Raw genomic sequence first — 17326 nt, 5'->3', positions numbered from 1 at the left:
CCGGGCTGGGGATTCGAACCAGCCGCCTTAGGTGTATGTGGCTGGCACCTTAGCCACTTGAGCCACAGGCGCCGAGCCGAGCTTGTATTCCTTTAGGGAAGGCAAGCACGGACATAATATGATACTCTGAAGGACGTGTAGCTTTTTAAAGGGTTGCAGTGATTGAATCCTGTGGTAGATGGGATGGGTACACTCCCTGAGGAGGTGACAGACATTCAGGGAGAGACCTGAAAAGTGCTTTATCACAAAGCATCTGTGTGGGCTATCTCAACAACCCAAGAAGTTAATAAAAATAATGTTAAATTTTTTGCCTCAAAGTCAGAAATGTGGCCAGTTGAACTCATTACCAATAGCTGCAATTCTCCGAGAGTAAATTATATTGTCTGTCCTTAGAATCAATGTAAAACCGTATCTCTGCATGTTCTAGGAAACTATTTCTGAAGATGGAAGAATAAAATAGCCTGGCATTTATTAGATCAGTTATTTCTAATGCTTCCTTCCAGGAACATTTTCTTCTGTCCTTTGTCCTCAGACAGTGAATCCCATGACATCGTTTCCTTTCCTGCCTTGGCTGGCAGGAGGCTCAGAAGTGAATGTGTCAGCAATCTGGGATTAAACTGTTCCCACTTCTCTCAGAGGCTTTCATTTTCCTATTTCAACAGTATTTCTTTTTTATCAATATTTGTGATAAGCAATTTTTCTGATTCAGCATAAAAACAATATATAAAGTTGACCTTTTGAAAAATGCTCATTCTATTCCTATGGCATACAAATGACCCAATATCTGGACAATGAGGCTTATTTTTGAGAGAACTTCAGGCCAGGGTAAATAGTAAGGTTGTGCTCTTTGGACTGCACTGTAGCCTTAGCCACACATTAACAGACGCCCTCTAGCACTGAGTTCAGAGGATCTCCCTCTACTATTTTCCCCCCACCTTTTCATCCTCATACTTTAAGTACATAAATTGGCCTAAAAGGCTTGAGTATAAGAAGTATTAGCCACCTAAGCACTTTCCAAACCTTGTGCGGCAAACATTAAAAGGCCTTTAAAACACATATATGGTTCAGCAAGAAAAATTGGAGAGGAGAGAGAGGGGAGGGGGAGGGTGAGTGGAGGGAAAACGGAGGGCATTTGGTGGAATCTCACCTCTTGTACACAATGCAAAGGTACATTTCAAAAAACCTAAGAATGAATTATAAATTACCACAAAAATAAGTTAAGTGAGGTGATGGTTATGTTAATCAGTTTGATTTAAGCATTCCACATTGTATATCAAATCATCACATTGTACCCCATAAATGTATAGAGTTATGATTTAATAAAAACTTAAATTTTTTAAAAAGGATAAATAAAATGTGATAAAATCCAAAACAAAAAAAATGGCCTAGTCTAAAAAGCCATCATCATTACCAATGATGACATAGACAATAAACTGCCATTTTATTTTATCTAACTACTTATTTCAAGTCTTTCCTTTAAATTCCCAGTATTTTAGGAATATTCCACAAGCATTCGCATATCAAAATATGTAGCCTTTATATAAAACTGGGACCATCTTCAAAAATTTGTGAATCACTAGACCTATAAATCCTTTAATTGCTTATGATTTCACTCAGACTTTTAACCTTAATCTATCCAGCCAACATTATGCAAGGGGTGTCTGAGTTAATAAGCCCACACTATAGAACAGGTTAAAATGAGAGCCTCTAGTTGGATGTGGTAAGAACAAATGCATTTTACTGGAAATGCTGGCCTACCAGCAAAGGGCTGCTGACCCTGGGTGACTTCACCAACAAATGCCTCTCCATGCCTGCAGCTGTACTTCCACAGCAGTGTGGTAACACCCTGATGCAGAGAAGCCCATCTCAGAACTGCAATGTATAAACAAGTGCATTCCAGTGATAAGTGATAAGCAGAGACTGGGCAAGCCACTTCAGTATTTCACTGTCATCTGATTTAGCATCACAGTCAAAAGGTATTTGGCCTATCTGACAAAGTAAAGTAATAGCTACTTCTCTTCCCGGAGAGATCACAATAGATGATAAGTATAAAATGATTGTTCAAGATAAGGACATCAGACATCCCTATTTCCTATCTTCTTTTGGTTTAAAAGTTTGAAGGATGGATCTGACTCTAGAGGATCTAAAAATCTGGAGATCTAAACAGAAGGACATAAAATGATCTTCTAGTAAATTTTTTAAATAGCAAGTCCAGAATCAAAGTCCATAAACTTGAAGCAATCCTGACAAAGGTAAGATTTTTTTTCCTGCTAAATAAGCAGTAGAACTTTAACCCAAAACCGGGGTGGTTCAAGAAGAATTTCCTCGGATGACATGTTTCTCCCATTATTTATCTGTAGAAAAAAGTCCTGGCTTATACTACCTAAGAGAACAGATCTCTTCTAGACCCGTCATCCTGGCCACTTCCAATACCAGATGAGCAATTTCTTACCAAAACCATAGTCTTATTTGAGTTATGGTTTCTGATTATATCTAGATATATAACTTCTGATGTATATGTGTACACATTAAATGGGATGCTGGAACTCTGGCAATTGAAAAGAGACTTTAAGTGAGATTCCTTTGCCTTCAAGTGCCAAATAAATCACATACTCAGCATTATCAAAATATTAAGAATGATTCAAGGCTGGGCGTGGTGGCTCACACCTATAATCCTAGCACTCTGGAAGGCGGAAGTGGGAGGATTTTTTGAGCTCACGAGTTTGAGACCGTCCTAAGCCAGAGAGAGACTTTGTCTGTAAAAATAGCTGGGCGTTGTGGCAGGTACCTGTAGTCCCAAGTACTTGGGAGGCTGAGGCAAGAGGATCATTTGAGCCGAAGAGTTTGAGGTTGCTGTGAGCTATGATACCATGACAACAAAGTGAGACTCTGTCTCAAAAAAAAAAAAAAAAAATCAGATCTTGCTAAAAACCAGGAACTGAGATAATCTTAGTCTGTCGTATTCTTCTACAAAAGACTTGGTGCCAGTTACTGAGGGAAATAAGCTAAGTCCTGGCCTCGAGCCTCTGGTAGCAGGAGTGGGCTACCTAGATAATAAATAGAACATAGGACTGAAATAAACATACATTCAAATTCTATTTTGATCAAAGTAGCAAATTATTATGGCCATTTGCTACTTCCTGCAGTGGTTGGGGAATAAAAATATAGCACTTCCAGGATAAGGGAGAGTCTGGACTAGGGCATAGAGGTTTGATCAAGGTATACTGTGCACCTTCTCGGGGAGAGGGGGAAGGTGTTACTGCAGCAGGTGCTTCCACAGTCATTCAAATCACTGAGCATCTGTGTTAGCCAGAATTTTCCAGAGAAACAGGACCAATGGGATATGCATATGGGGGAGAGGGATGATGGAAAAAGAATTATTATTATTATTTTTATTTTATTTTTTTTTTTTTGCAGTTTTTGGCCGGGGCTGGGTTTGAACCCACCAACTCTGGCATACGGGGCCAGTGCCTTACTCCTTTGAGCCAAAGGTGCTGCCCAGAAAGAGAATTATTTTAAGGAATTGTCTCATACAATTGGAAGCTGGGAAGTCCAAAAGTTGCAGGGTGGGCTGGCAGAAGAGTTGATTCTGTAGTTCAAGTGCAAAGGCCATCTGCTGGCAGAATTTCCTCTTGCTCAGAAAGAGGGGAGAGGCAGGTGAGGAATAGATGTCATTTATTTGTTAAGGTCTTCAGCTGATTGGATGAGGCCTACCCATATTATAGAGAGCAATCTATTCAAAGTTCATCAATTTAATCTCATTCAAAAATACCTCACAGAAACATCCAGAATAATGTTTGACCACATATCTGGGTACCATGGCCCAGTCAAGTTGACACATAGAAATACCATCATCACATTTATGTGCCAAGTATTGGGGACAGAGTAATGATGTAGTGAACTTGTTTACTGACTATATGACACATGGTGGCTTATTCATCACGAGCAGCATAAGATAAACTAGTTGTGGTAGATCTGGAGGGGTGGATGTAAGACAGAGGATGGCCTTGAAGCCATCCCAGTGACAATCCAGGGAAAGACTGTGTCTAGACAGAAGGAATAGGAAGGAAGGACCTGAGCTGAAAAGAAATAATGCTTTTAAGAAATGAGAAGTTCAGAACAGAAAGAAGACAGAGCAAGAAAAGAAGCAAAACAAAGGCAGGGAGATAAAAGCAAGAAGGAAGATTGTGTCCCGAAGACGGGACCACTAGTGAAGGACAGAATGTTCTGAATGTCCAGTGTGCACTCTAATTCTGACTTTCTCAGCAGTGTTGCATCTTAAGTTCTCTGTAGGCCTCCTCACTTTGCTTTATGGATGTTGAGTATCAACCTCTGCCAGCATTTAGCCTTACCTGGAATTTACCACCTGCTCTGAACAGTGTTTCCTGATGTAAGTACGATGCTGTCAGTATCAGTGCTGCTATCCCTGCTTGATAGAGACGAGACTTGGGAGACCCAAGGCTGGCTTGAGTAAATGAACTCTTTATAGTTACTGCTAGTCCAGAAGTCTGGGAACCTTTCTTCCTTCCCTCCAAGGTAGAGAGCTCTGAGAAAGACTTTGGGGGAGTATGTTCTAGATTTTATTTTAAATATTTACATCTGTTAGTGAAATTCTATTTTTTTAATTCCATGGCTTTCTCTTTTGTGCTATATGAATTATATATTATGCTGTATAACATTTTGGTATTAATTTAACACTATTATTGTAAATGAATTTGAAAGCCCCACTCAGATTTCTCCTGTGACATTGACTAGAAACCAGCCACATAACCATTCATCACTGTAAGGGAAACTGAGATTTAGGTTTTGCTAATTGCCACTGCCAGTAAAACTGAGCTGCTGTTAGTGAAAAAAAGACAGAAAAAGAAAACACTGGGTAGGCAATGATAAATCATAGCCTTATGGAAAGTTGCCTATCTTTCAGTTCTCTGGAAGAACACATTTAAGATTAAAATTACCTGTTCCTTATATGTTGGAAATAACTTGCGTATAAAATCACTTGGCCCTCTATAAACGTTGAATGCCTTTCCTTAATGATTGCAGAGCTACCTGGGTTCTTAATTGTCTTCTTGAATGGCTTTGATATTTTCCTTGGACATTGTCCATTTTCTCTAAGTTTTCAGATATATTAGCTTACATTTCTATGTAGCACTAGTTTAGCTTTTAATATTCTATTTTTATTCCTCATAGTGTACTTTTGCCTTGTTCGTTTTCTTTATCAGTTTGACTAGAGGTTGATCATTAGATTTTCAAAGAACTAACTTTTGGAATCACTGAGTTGTATCTTTCTTGTTTTGTTAATTTCTGCTCTCATTATTTCCTTCCTCTCTGAGTTGATAATCATTTTCTAATTTAAATTGGATACTTAGCCCATTAATTTTCATTTTTCTTTTCTGACATGTTTAAGGCATATATTTAAATCTCTGTGGTGTAGCTGTATTTTACAAATGTCGATATATTTGCTTCATTGCTCTGTATTAAGTATTTAACTTTGTTTCCATCCTTAAACTGAATTCTTTAGAAATGTCTTAAATTTTCCAAATTCACAGTGCTGTTTTCTTTTTGCTTAATTTTTTTCCTATTTCTTTCTAACTTTATTGCACTGTGATCAAAGAACAGTATGCACTGATGCTCCAAAATTTGCTGAGACTGACTTAGTGCCAAGTGTGGCATCTGTGTTCATAGCTGTTTCATGTATATTCAAAAATGTATGTTCACTAATTTCTGGATAACGGCTTCATGACATGTCAATTAGAAAGCATACTTGTTAATTATCATTCAGATTACTCGCAGCTTTACTTTTCGTCTTTTTGAGCTATCAAGTTATCAAGAGATGTATTAAACGTCCCACTGCAAAGGTTCATCTGTGAATTTCTCTTTGAAATTCTGTCAAATGTTACTTTAGATCTTGGGTTAAACCCTGTGAAACTGCTGTTTTATAGGCTAAAAACAGTCAAATATCATCAACTTCATATGACTCATAGTTTGAGATATATTGTAAACGTGAAAATTCAGCATTAATGTCTACCTGATAAATTATTTTATGATTGTGATAGTTCTCATGATACCTAATAAAGTTGCTTATTTTGCATTTTGTCTGATACAAGTAAACTGTACCCACTTTCTAGATTCATCTTCCCCTGATGTTTCTTACCTATTTTCTTTTAACTTTTAGGTTTTATCATATTTTAATTATCTTACAATAGCATATAGCTGAATTTCATTATTTTATATCCAATCTGAAAACGTCTTCAAATAGAGAAGTTGGTCTCTTTACATTTGTGATGATTATTGGCACTCGCAATTATTTCTATCTCATTTAGTACTGTTTATCTATATTTTTCTGTTTTCTCTTCCCCTCCTTCCTCCCTTGATCAATTATGTGTTGTGTTATCTCCTGTTCTGTCTCAGAAATTTTAATAAATATTTTTGTACATTTAGTACTCACACTTAACTTCTCGCCTTTTTTCTTCCCTGTCGCTTTCCTCCCTATAGAAATTTCTTTCACTGAGGGACTATTAAGGTGGTCTGATGTTGGCTGGGCGCAGTGGCTCACACCTGTAATCATAGCACTCTGGGAGGCCAAGGTGGATGGATTGCCTGAGCTCAGGAATCGGAGACCAGCCTGAGTAAGGTCTGACCCATCTCTAAACATAGCATTGTGGTGGGCGCCTGTAGTCCCAGCAACTTGGGAGGCTGAAACAGGAGGATCACTTGAGCCCAGAGTTTGAGGTTGCTGTGAGCTATGACACCATGGCACTCTACCCAGGGGGACAGAGTGAGACTCTGATTTAATAGTAGTCTGTTGATTGTACTATTAATTTAGTAATAAAAAAAATCTTTTAAAATAAATTTTGTTTAATCTTTTAAAATATTTTAATGTAGTTTTGTGGTTTTAAAATAATAGATTCATAACTATTTTCTGTCAGACTTTGAAAATATTATCCAGTGTATTCTGGCTTCTGCCACTGTTGAGATCTGTTATTATTCTCTTGCAGATAATCTCTCTTCTTTCTGGTTAAGATCATCCTTTGTCCTTGACGTTGTGTACATTGTCTAGAATGTGTCCAGGGGTGGATTCATTATCTTGTAAGTTTACTGACCTAACTTCTTGAGGAAAACGTAAGATGATTTACCAGAGCTCTTTAACTTGAGGGGAGGAAATAGCGTTGACTCCATTAGTTGCTGTGCAAGGGACTTAATTCCATTGTCTCATTTTATCTTCGCACCCAGACTGTGAAACAAGCTTTGTTCCCCTATTTTGTAGATAAGGACACTTACCTGGAGTTTATGAACCATGTGATTTTGGAGACATCGCTAAGTAACTGATCCCTTTTTACTGAAGCACCCCGAGTTCTCACTGCCTCACTTTCTCAGACCACTGCATTAGAACCATCACTCCTTATACTTGGATCGGTTCAATGCCCGGCTCAGAGGAAGGCACCTTCCCTTCCCGTCCTCAGCACAGCCCAGAAGGGCCAGACTCGAAGACTCATGCTCCAGCATCTTGTACAGAAGCCCATTCGCTCTACCCTTCCCTTTCCGAAGCCCGGGACTAATCTGAAGAACGCTGCCTGCTCACCTGGGAACAGCGATCTGAGCGGATTCCTTGAATTTTCCAACCCCGCGGGCCTCCCAGCAAGCGAGGTCGCTTGTAGTTAGTGCAGGATCCTGGAGGGGGCGGCCGCGGCCTCCAGGGAGCCCCGCGCGGCCGCAGCCGCAGCACCCGCCGCTCGCCGCCCCAGCGAGGGAGCACCGCAATCAGCGAACAGTGAGGGCCTGGTGGCTGGAGAAACTCATCATCACCATCCCAAAGAATGGCCTATCCACTCACATAGGATGGGCAGGGGCTTCCAAAAGTGGGGGAAATAGCATCTGCCTCGGGTACCTGTATCCCCTTGACAACTCGTGCCGCGCAGACAGGAGCAGAGACCTTGGATTGCTCCCAGGCCCTTGGATTCCTTAGCCTAGCGCTCAGGGGTGGAAACTCGGTTATTCCTTCCTGGTAACCAAGGTACACAACCAACAAGAACAAGGCTCTAGCGTTTCTCTGGCACCTTTTGCTCCCTTTAACTGGAGCCATTTAAGAGAGACTTTCCCCATCCCTGCCTTCCCCCCGGGCACGTTTAGGCACCTCCAGCCGGTTAACAGGGTCTAAAGCTCTGGAGGCCTCTGCTACTCACCTGCTGTGGGGAGGGGTGGACAGGGACACATCTGACCAAAACGAACTCAAAAACAAGAAACTCCAGAGAAGTAATTGGAGTATATTATTAGGTTGGACAAAATTACTTTTATATCCATATTTAAACCTCTGGAATCTTTGAAAAGGTCTTCCAGCAATGAGAAAATCAATCAAAATATGTGTTAGACATAAATGGGGAAACAAATCTGCGTCCCCCACTGCTGGAATTTATAATCTTCAGGTGTTTGTCAGATAGTACCGAAGCTCAGAAGCTCCTGAGGACTCATCCACAGGTGCGTTCGTTGTGGTCTCACACTCTTTCTCTGAATAAAGGAAAGCAACTGAGGAGGTTGGAGAAGCTCTGAAACCAACAACCCGCACTAGGCAGAGCCCAGGAGACTGGCCTCACCGTCTCTGAGGCTCCTTTTCTCATCTGTGAACTGTAAACAATTACATCTACCTCACAGCCTTGCTGGAAATGTTAGGATCCGGAGTGAACATTCCAGCAGAGGTCACTCAGGGACTGATCAGAATTTGGAAATGGTGTCTTTTGCACTGGTGTTTCCAGAGCTTTCAAAGCTGGGCCTACCTTTCCCTTCCCAGGGCTTCTCCTGGCCTCTCATTCACCTGACTCTCCAATTCCACCAGGAACGCTCTGCCTTCTGCTTCCTTCCCATCCTCCGCTCTCAGTTTACTCCTGTTGTAACCCCTAAGCCCCTCCTTCTGTCTTTCCAATCCCCAGAGAATGACCCTCCACCTCTGAAGTTTCTAGCAGACTCACCATCTCAGCCACACTTCACTCGAATAGATTATAGACTCTAATCCCTCCACCGTTAGAGCATAACCTTCCAGAGGGCAAGGATTCTGAATCCCTCCCAAGAGCCCAGCACAGGCCGAGAAATACGATGACAGTTCTTGAATTCTTCTTCAGTGAATAAATTTGTCATCTTCACATAGTCTCACAAAATGAAACACAAAAATATTTGCTGTGTTCAATTTCTTAGTTTGTTTTTCCAGCCCTTTATATCTGTAATCAAACTCTTTGCCTCTATGCCTCAGCCCTTAGCCCTCCTGCACCATGCCTCCAGCTGTCCTGGCTGTGCACCTTTCCTCTTGCTATTCTATCACATGAACTGCACCCTACCCTTTTCAAGGTCTCACTTATCTGTGATAGGTTCGGATCAAAACCAGCTCATTCATGAAGCTAGATGCCCTGTCAAACAGAACATCTCTCCCCATCTGTCTTAGTGCATTCCTGGGGCAATAAAAAACATCTTAAGTGTCATGACCACATAAATGATCACGCAACACTACACAATGTATAAATAGTGTAAATTTATTGCTTACAATTATGGAGGCTGGAAAGTCCACTATCATAATTCTGGCTGTTTTGGTGTCTGGTGAAGGTCTGGTCTGCTTCCAAGATGCCACCTTGAATGGCATACTTACATGGTAGGAGGACAGAAGGAGGCACACAGCTCCCTCACACCTCTTATCTAAGTCAGAATCCTATTCTGAGGGCTCTACCCTCATGACATAATCACCTCCTAAAAGCCCTGCCTTTTAATACTGTTATCTTGATTATTAAGTTTCAGCGTATGGATTTTGGAGGGACACATATTTGCAAACCGTACCACCATCCCTTGTTACCACTGTATTTCAGTGACCTTTTAATTTTTTTTAATTTTTGGCCTGTATTATCATTCAGGCATAGACCTTTCTCCCTTAACTCCATTTTAAACTTCTTGAGAACAGAGAACTCACTTTGCCCTCAAGGCTATCATAAGGCTCAGACAAAATCACAAAGGTTAAAAAAGAGCCTGAGGCTACTTATGTTTAAATCTGCAGCCTTGAGAGGGGAGGCGAGAGTGCGACTGGCCAGATCTCACCAAATGTGCACAATGTGAGGGTGTTCAGCACGTCCCCTGGGTGAAGGGCTTGACTACAACTTGAACTTTACCTTAGAAAGGAAAAGAATGTAACCTAAACGTTTGTACCCTCATATCAATGTGAAATTAAGAAAAATAAAACCCAGGTGAATAATAATTAAAAAATAAATTGCAGCATCTTAGTCACCCTCTGCCCCTTTGTCACCCAAGGCCTGGTACAGAGCCAGCTACACACATGGTTGATAATCTGCAGCGGATAAATGATTGAAAGAACAAAAGGGCCCTTAAACACATGACAAGGCAGCCCAGAGCTTGTGCACAGAGAGTGTGATAGGATGAACTCAGGTCAGTGGTGCATCTAGGTATCTAAAGAGGATTCTGGCTTTGCCTGCCTAGTTTCTCCCTCAGGGAGTACTCTGCTAGGCCTGGTGCTTTGGTCTAAATGAGATTCCCCCAAACTCATATGTTGAAACTCAGCCACCAATGTGATAGTATTAAGAGGTGAGGTCTTTAGGAAATGATTACGGTCAAAGGCCTCTGCTCTGCTAAATGAGATTAATGCCTTATAAAAGAGCTTCACCTCTTTTTGCCCTTCCACCTCCCGTTATGTGAAAACACAGCAAAAATGCCCTCACCAGACACTAAATGCTTGCGCCTTAATCTCAGGCTTTGCAGTTTCCAGAATTATAAGAAATGTCTATTATTTATAAATACTGCCTACCCAGTCTCAGGTATTTTGTTGTAGAAGCAGGAAGGCCTGGTCCCTAGGTACGGTGCAGAACAGAGAGAGGGGCAGGGATGAATGACAAAAGTCCTGAGGATGGAACTCAGAAGGAATTGTTAGCAGAGTTTGGAAGCAAAGATGTGAGAGAAAAGCTGTGAGATGCAGAGAAAGCAGAAGTGAGAAAAAAACAATTTTCAGAACTATTGCTAAAGACTAGGTTTCCCTTTTATGGACATAGAAAGAAGTATTGTCTAAGAAGTAAAACAAGAAAAAGAAAGGAATATTTAGTAACTGAGCCATGTGGGCCCCAAACTTCAGTCACTCATGACACGCGTGTTGTTTCTTACACCCGGATCACTGACTACCTGAGTAAGCCAGTGAGTGACAGCAGCTTCTTGCCAGTTGAGAGGCAGCTCCCGCAGCTCATCCATTCTCCTGACCCTGCTCCTCCACATTCACCCTGTGCTTTAGTCAAGCCTGCTCCTGTGATCCTCCAAGGCCCCCAAGGCTTCCAGACCTCCCAGGGCATCCTTAACCAGAAGGGGGCTCCCTTGAGGGCTCAGAAGATAACTTCAAGAGGTTCCTTCTCTGTGAAGCCTTCTTGAAGTCCTTCAGGGAGCACTGATTCCTGTAACCTTTCTGTCTCCTTCCCTAGGCTGGCAATGCGTGTCTCCGCACAGGCTGAACCTGCTGATTGGGCTAAGGCTGAGATCTAACTCCCAACTTCTTCCTTGCCCTCCTTCCCTGGCCTTGCAGCTCCTACCATCCTTGTGTTTCTCTATTCTTTGTTCCAGCAATTGAGTCCTCAGCCCGCTGCCTGACTCTCAGTGGCCCACAAAAATATCAGGCCTTTAGATTTGTTGGTTTCCTTGACACTTAAATTTTTAAATGTTTTTCTGCTTTCTCTGCTAGGAAGTAATTAGACATGCAATAAAAGTAAAGATGGGGTCTCTTGGGAGATGTAAATTCTTGAATTATTGAAAATTCTGTTCAAGGGTTTAGGTTTCCACAACCCTACCCTGCATGAAGATGTTGACTGTTTTACCTGTGCATACTGATTAGACTCAAACATTCAGGAAGGCCCAAGGAAAAATCTATCTTGAAGAAATACATGATGGGGCACATTTTGAAGATGTTCTGGGGGACAGCATTTAGAGCAGAATTGGGAACCAGATTAGAAGTTTAAACTCTTGGATTCTGGTGCCAGTTTTATCATTTATTAATAGTTAACAATATTTGGTCATCTTAAATCTTAATTTCCTTATCTATAAAATGGGCATAGCAATACCCATTCAATCAGATTTAGTGAGTTAGTAGCTTAAGTATTAATAGAACAAATACCTTGTCATCTCTAAACAACACAAACAACATAAAGACATACCTGGTGTAGAAAGTGAACTAGCGAGAAGGAAAGACTAGTAAGACTCCATAGCACCTGGGAACAGAGTATTTAGAGTATCACAATTTGAAATTTGCCATCATTTATAGAAATCTGAATAATTTGGTTAGACATCAAATGCAGTTTCTTCAAGTGAGAGCATAGCCTAGGAGAAAAGGCTTAGGTGCTGAGACTTCCCTGTGTGTTTTGCTCACTGCTACACTTCCGGCACATGGGCATGGTATTATAATTAAAATAAATGGCTCAGACAGACCTTGGTGAAACCCTTGGCTCTGCACCAATTCCATGACCTCAGGCAAGGCTACTTGGCCTCTTAGCCTGTTTCCTTATTTGCAAAATGGACTAATAATAGCTATCATGCAGTGGTAACTGTCAAGATTAAAGGAAAAAACATATACAAAGCTCTTAGCACTGAGCTTGACACCTCAGATATTCAATCCACACTGCTGCGTAATGGCCTGGGAAGAACCCAGTGTTTAGTGCTTTCTAAACACACCTGTCTCCCACAGATTCCCCAATTCCAGCCCTGCTGGTTCCCCTTATTTATGTATTTATTTATTTATTACAGAGTCTCACTCTATCGCCCTGGGTAGAGTGCCCTGGTGTCATAGCTCACAGAAACCTCAATCCTTTTGCCTCAGCCTCCCCAGCAGTTAGGTCTCCAGCCACACACCACAAAGCCCTCCCTCCTCTTAAGGAGGAGAAAGGGAAGTCAGTAGGGGTCATAAGTAATGAAGGGAAGGTCAACAATTTCCAAACCCAGGAGACAAACAAATAATTATCCTTTCTCCCTTCTCAGAAGCTTTTCTGCTTTATCCTTCCTCAGAATTCAAGAGGTCAAAATATTAAGATCAAGTCTTTCTGGGCTACTCTAAGAGGGTTGCTATTTCAGCTGTAGTGTTTTACTGGCAAGAGAGAAGCCTCCTTTGGGTTTCCCAGCCGGATGGGAGGAGCAAGCCAGGCTCTGGTGCCTGTTGAGCCAGGAAGCACTGAGCCTACAGGGTCAAGACTTGGGGGGGGGGCTCAATGTAGGCACATTACTTACTAAACCATTGAGCAGGACCTCAAAAACACAAGTACATTTGCATATGCATCTTCTTTTGCTGTTGTTTTTTAAAAAAAACATTTACCGCGAGGGTAATTCTGTGCCCTTGTCAATTTGCAGCAAATCTCCTGCCCCTACTTTGGCCTCTCTCCCTGGCTTTTCTCCCAATTAGCTAATGGGGCAGAAACTACAAGCAGAACAAAGAAACCTCAGCCTGGTGTGAATTGTGGAACACTTTACTGAACACAAATGAACAGAAGTTAGATTTCCTCTGTAGCTTAAGAAGGACTCCAGGCGCCAACAAAGGAAGTGAAGGGAATTTCTGAGAAAATGTTCAGGCTGGAGGCAGAAGTTCAAAGGGAAATAACTTAGAGGAGAAGGAGCTAAGGAAATTTCACCCCAAAATATAATTCCTTAGTATAAAGAATATTTTCAGTGAAAAGGCCATTTTTGATTAGAAAGCACCAGCCTCTCCTCTATAAAACCTGAGTAACCTGATTTAGAATCAGAAAACGGGTTTCTGGCCTCCTTATCACATGTGTATAGCCCTGGCCCTAAGGTCATCTGAAGCATGATACCTGTCTCTCAGGTTAATTTACTAATCGATCCGTTTCCGTTTCCTTCCGTCTACCCATCCACCCTTAGCAACCACTTGCTGCATGGACACTTTCCAGTTTCTCTCCCTCCTCCCTTCTAAAAGGCATCTTTAAAAGCCACTATCACTGAAACTTTGGGAAATCATTCTTGTGGTTCCCCCCATACTCATGGTATTAATAAACCTTTCTCTTATTAATCTACCATAATTATGACTTGATCTTTTCAGCGAACCAACCTAGGGGGAAAGGGCAAGTTTCCCTGAGACTCCCCTTCAGAGGACAAGTTGAATCTCCCCTCTGAACCTCAGATGGTGAAAGATGAGGGCCCTGGAGGTGGGGAAGCAGAGGAAAGGTCACGAAGCCCAGGAGTGAGCCTGCTCTCCTACTGCCAAGCCCAGGGCGTGTGATGTCCTTAGAGAACTGGCAAAGGCAGCAGGAATCAGGGGAAGGAGCCTGAGCTTGGAGTCAAGCTGAGCTGGCTAGCTAACTAGTTAGCCTTGTGCCCCTGGCTAACTATGAGGCTTTGCATTGCTAGGTCCTAGACCTTAGTTCTGTCTTCTTCAAAATGAAATGATGCTGCCCATCTGCCAGGGTTTTTATGAGGATTACGTGAAATAATAAATATGGAAATACTGCCCACATCACAGTCGGCACATGTGAATTGTAGTCCTGCAACCCTTCCTCTCTCCAAGCACCAGAAATAACTTACTCCTATTTGTGAGCTCTGCCCAGGCCAAATGCTTTGAAATCCTCCCTGGAGGAATGAGGGACTTGTTCCAGCCCTCTTCCCTACAAGGGAGGCAGCTCTGCAGGAGACTGCGTGCTGCAGGAGGCAAATGCTCCCGTACAGCCGCCTGTCCTGGGAGGGGCTGGGCTGGGGCTGGCAGTCTGGGGAGGTCTCAGGGCTGTTTGTGAGATAAGGCTGGGGCTCAAAGGCCCCCTCTCAGGAAGTTGTCACCTTTTCCTGGTTTTCCAGATGGCTACCTGCTGTGGGCCCCTTAGTCCTCTTGAAAGTACACCCATCTAATAGGTGAGTCTGTGGCTTTAAAGGCATGCTTTAAAACGAAAGACAAGCACCTTCTAACTCATTCACAGTATGTGGTCCCAGGACAGCCAAAATTACCCCAGCTATTTATAAACCATTCTTAATGCTCAAGCTTGAAAAACCAAAACCAAGCGCAATCGAGTTCCACACATTCTTAAAGGGCAAGGAAAATAGCATTTGATCTAAAAGTTGGTTTCTAGAGCAACTGGTTTTCCCCACTCCCATATTATCCTCTCCACTCTTCCTTCTCCAGTACACTAAACTCACACACATGCAGGAATGCACACACAAATACACACCTACGTGCACACACACGCACTTTCACATGAACACTTAAGCCTGCATAGGGTAGAGTTTTGACAATAAAGTCTTCACATTGTCCAGTGTTTTCTAGTTTCATCTCTAAAACCAAAGCAAATATATAAGAATCTGAGAAAGGTTTTGTAAACATACATTTAGCAACTGTGTCCCATCACCACCCATCACCCCCGATGACAAGATAATTCTACAGATATAAAACATGAGTCAGAAATAAAGTTAGAATCCTTATACTCATTAAGTAACAGAAAAAATAAATTTCTGGTCTATTAAAGATCCATATACAAATAAGAAAACTAGAAAAATATCTTTGAAAAATTAGGAAAACATTCAGATAACCTTGGAAGGGGTAAGATTAAGCTAAGGGGAAAATCATATAAGCCATAAAAACAGATTTGATCATATAAAAATGAAAACCTTCAAAGAGCAAAAGATAATATAATCAAAGTCATCAATAGAAGATGTCATAAAAAAAGAATATACTGGAGGTCATTATGGTTAAGTAAAATAAGCCAGACACAGAAAGACAAATATCACATGTTCTCACTCATATGTGGGAGCTAATAACTTTGATTTCGTGGAGATAGAGAGTAGAATGATAGATCCCAGAGGCGGGGAAAGGTGAGTGAATGGGGGTGAGGGTGCGAAGAGAGCTGAGTTCAAACATCCAGTTCGATGAATTAAGTTTTAGCATTCCAAAACAGACTAGGGGACCGCAGTTACCGACAATGTAGTGTATATTTCAGAGTGGCTAGAAGAGAGGAGAGGCATTGTTCTCAACACCAAGAAATAATGCATTCTTGAAGCGATGGATCCCCTAAATTCCGACTCCATCTTTATCCACTCTATGCATGTAGCAAAATATCACATGTACCCTAAAAATATGTACAAATATTATGTATCAATAAAAAGTATAACAAAATGATAGGTTGAAAGGAAATTTTTAAATACATAATATACAAAGAACTCTCCCCACTAACAAGATAAACAATCCCCTAGAAAAATGACACACAGAATAGACTGGTAAGTTTTATAAAAGGAACCAAAATGAATAATAGTCACATAAAATAAGATACTCCCTCTCAAATAATAGATAGGAAAATTAAAATTAACATAATAATGATAGAACCATTGTATCCACTAAAAATGTATAAAATTGATAATATCTGATTACAATGTGAGTCCCCTGGTTCTGTCACATAATATCAGGAGAAGTGTAAATAAATACAAACTTTTATAAAAAGTGACGTAACAGTATTTATTAGGATTTAAAGTGTGCACACACTCTGATCCACAAATTCTGTTTCTGGGGATGGAAATGTCGGTAGATAAAGCTATCTGTGTTATTTATGACATCGTTTTTTATAGTACAAAACATAAAACAACTCCAGTATCATTCAAAAGGCAACTCATAAGAAGATTCTGCAGTACGATGGAGCTTTGTTGTAATCACTGCTTTCCACTATCCTTTTCACATGTATAGCTCTGGGCAAATCTTGCCTCAGTTTCCTTATCTATAAACTCAAGGAAACAATGGTATTCACATCACATATTTATTTGTGCTATCTTGGAAGAATTTTTACTCTACATTGCCTGGTAAAAAAAGGAATTCATAGAATTAAAGATCTTCTTAAAATTGTATATATGCTTATATTTATTTGCTTACGTTTGTTTCAGCAAAGAAAAATGTGAAATTTGAAGGAGTGAAAGGAATGCATGAAGTTTTTTAATATATCTACTGCTTTTGTAATTAGTGTCATGTCACCAAATAGAAGGAAACTCACCAATAGAAACAAAATGACAAGAGCCATGTTCAGCAAACACTAATGGTGAACAGCCAATTGGGATAAAAATTAATCTTTCAAAAAGTTTACAAGTTCTTGAGAACTGCCTTAATTCAAAGCCCTCTTTTCAGTGTCCTGTGCCATTCAAATTAGCCAAAGGAGAATACGACAGACACCACCCTCCTGCAGACAAGGCGGGAAGAGGGTGTGTGTTTATAATAATGGGTGCATGAGAGGGGATTTGGGGTGAAGGAGGTGTTGGGGGTATACAGTAAGGAAGATGCTATGGATGAAGAAGTCAATGCTATATGGCAGAGGTGGTGGGTTCAAACCCAGCCTCGGCC

The sequence above is a fragment of the Otolemur garnettii genome, unplaced genomic scaffold (genome assembly GCF_000181295.1).
Source record: "Otolemur garnettii isolate 467f Iridium unplaced genomic scaffold, OtoGar3 scaffold00022, whole genome shotgun sequence".
Taxonomy (NCBI): domain Eukaryota; kingdom Metazoa; phylum Chordata; class Mammalia; order Primates; family Galagidae; genus Otolemur; species Otolemur garnettii.
This window is presented reverse-complemented; position numbering follows the sequence as displayed.